This window comes from Oxyura jamaicensis (genome assembly GCF_011077185.1).
Source record: "Oxyura jamaicensis isolate SHBP4307 breed ruddy duck chromosome 4 unlocalized genomic scaffold, BPBGC_Ojam_1.0 oxy4_random_OJ71456, whole genome shotgun sequence".
Lineage (NCBI taxonomy): Eukaryota > Metazoa > Chordata > Aves > Anseriformes > Anatidae > Oxyura > Oxyura jamaicensis.
The window spans coordinates 1-2,801 of NW_023303837.1; the positions used below are offsets into that span (position 1 = coordinate 1).

Consider the following 2,801-nt stretch of genomic DNA (forward strand, 5'->3'; position numbering starts at 1 on the left):
CCCCCCCCCCCCCCCCCCCGGGCTGCGGGACCCCCCGGAGCTGCGTCCTGGGGGGGAGGTTGGGGGGTCCTCGGGGTGCGTGTGTGAAGGCAGCCAGCAGCATCCTGCGTGTGCACACGCGTGTGCAAGCCCCGCGGTCACAGCCTTCCCCCAGCCGCACGAGGCCCCCCCAACCCCCCCGGGGCTGACTCGGTGATGCTGAGGAGCACCCCAAAAACCCCAAACCTGGGGTCGGTGCCGCAAGGACGGACGCAAACCGTGCCCCGGCCTGGTGGCGGGGACGCACGCAGGGACCTCCGTGTCCCTCCGGGGAGGTGACGCACACCACCCCGTGACGGCATCACCATGACCCCCACGCAAAGCCCCCAGGCAGGCGCTGTCCCCCCCCCCCCCCGGACCCCACTCACCGGTCCCTCCTCCTGAAGAGGCTCGGGGAGTACGGCGGGGGGATGGCCATGCCCCTCTCCGGCCCCTCTGCTCCCCGGTGCTGGCAGCGATGTCCGAGGGATGCTGGCAACATCCTCGGGCTGCGGGGAGGGGACGTGGGCACGGGGTACGGTTGCTGGGGGGGTGACCTCAGCCGTGCTCAATTGTCCCTTTCAGGGGCCAGCGTGCCACCCTGAGCTGGGGAGCGGGCGGGTGAAAGGAGCTCTGTGTGACAGCCCCCGTGGGGCAGGACGTGCTTGGTGGCACCGTGCTGGGGCCCTCCCGCGGTGGGTGCCCACCCAGCCCCGGGGCCGTGGGTGCTTGGCTGCTTTGGGACACCCCTCCCAGGTGAATCGGGAAAATCCGGGCTGCCCCCAGCCCTGCAGCACCGAGGGAAGCCCCCACGGATCGCTCTGGGTGGCTCGCATCCTTCCCAACGTGCACACGAGCAGGGGCGCAGCTTGCAGCCCACGCGTTCCCCCCCGAACACCTGCACACACACACACACACGCACACGCAAGCCTAGCACATGCATCTGCGGCACGCACACGTGTGCGTTTCGCAGCCCACGTGCATGCACCTTGCACAGAGTTGCACGCCGTGCATGCACGCACATGCATGCACACGCTTGTGCGCGCATGCCCCGCACGCACGCCCCTCCTGCGTGCACGCTAACCCATCCTGCAGGCACGTTGCACGGCAAGTGCTGCTCACAGCAGCCCTCCGTCCTCTGCCTCCGCTCTCCCCCGGCCCCAGGCCCTTCCCGCTGCTCCGTGGCAGCGCTTCTGGCTGGCTTGCTCTCTTCCAAGGACTCGGTTCAATGGGAGGAAGGCCCTTCAGAGGGTCTGAGGCGTGGGAAATGTTTATAGCCTGGCCTCGGAGAGGCTGGAGAGCAATACGGGAAAGGCGCCGAGCCAGAGCTGCCCAGCGCAGCCAGACCTCCGGCTCAAAGGGTCAGAGCGGAGGGGAGGGGGGGAGAGGAAAAGCCACTGCTTGCAAACACGCAGCGAAGAAAACCCTGCCTTTCACAGCCCCAAATCCCCAGCGTCGTGCTGAGCCAGTCGGCCACCTCTGGTTTCCTCATCCTGCGGACCTCGGAGGGCTCACAGACGCCCCCAGCCAGGGCAGGAGCGGCAGCGGAGCAGAGGGCAACCCCTGCGGGGTGCACCTGTAGGTGTGCAAGCTCCGAGGTGCTGCTGGTGGCTTTGCTAGACCCCAAACCGTGGGACCCCGCAGCCGTGGGACGGCGATCGCAGTCCTTGCAAACACCAGGCGAGGGTTTGCAGCGGGGACGGCTGGCGGAGAACCTCTCCTGCCCACCACCGTATGAGGATGGTGCCACGGGGGGACTCCCCGGACCTGTGGGGCTGGGGGAGGCCGGGGCAAAGAGCCGGGGGGGGGCCTGGCAGGCTCCCCCGTCCAGCTGTTGGGCGGCCTGCTTCCTCTGATAAAGGTACTTGGCCGTACTCCCAGTTCTCTGCGCGCTGGCGTGCGAGCGCACACCCCAGCGCCGGCCTGCTGAGAGCTGCAATTTTCCTTTCTTTCTCCCAACTTTGTCACCGGGCCCCCTTTCTTCCTCCCGTACCCCACCCCCCCGGCGCACCCCGGTAGCATCCTGTCTGGTTCTGGGGAAGGAGGGACAGAGAGGACGTGGCCGTGACGCTGCGGGGCCCATTACAGGAGTGCCCGGCTTGCTAATTGGGAGGCAGCTCATTATAATAATGAGCGGACAGGAGCTGGGAAGCCGCACATCAGCACCCCGGGCAACCTCTTCCCAGCATCCAAGGAAAGCCGGGAGTCCTTCAGCTTCTCCTCTCGGTGGTGGCACCCGGGCTTGGCGCTCACCGTGGGGGACGCTGGAGGCTGGGGGAGCCTCGGCAGCCCCCGAAGCCGGACAGACGGACGCGCGAAGCCCGGACAGACACAGGGTGCTGGGGTCGGGAGCAGGAGAGGAGCCGAGCGCCACCAGCCGCCCCCGAGGAGGTCAGGCAAGGACGGGGGCTGGAGCTGCGCAGCTTCAGCGGAGCCTGTTATTAATACCCCTGCTGGCCTTTGCGAAGCATCCCGGGCATTTCGGAGCCAGGACGCGTCGCTGAAACCCTGCCCTCGCTGACATTTCAGAACAATAACAACGCGAAAGCAAAGGGGCCGCTGGCAGGACCTGTAGCTGCTACTGCTGCGACCCCCCGCGGGCCTAGCCTTGGCCACCAGCTGGGGACAGCCCGAGGCCATACCCTAACCCTACCCCTAAACCCAACCTTAAGGCCAGCTCCAGTCCTAACCTCAACCCTAACACTCACTTTAAACCTAACCCTAACCTTAACCCTAACCCTAACCCCAGCCCTACACCCTAACCCCAGCCCTACACCCTAACC

The 2,801-nt window shown here is 67.0% G+C and overlaps 1 protein-coding gene across 1 annotated transcript in view; it reads right to left on the reverse strand.

Moving 5' to 3' along the window:
- Nucleotides 1–209: 209 nt before the first annotated feature.
- The window catches only part of LOC118157194, a 4,463-nt gene continuing 1,871 nt past the window's right edge, over nucleotides 210–2,801 (reverse strand). The window contains exon 2 of the mRNA XM_035311450.1: nucleotides 210–2,744. The gene's annotated coding sequence lies outside the window, so the exon portion shown is untranslated. The remainder of the gene's footprint in view (nucleotides 2,745–2,801) is intronic.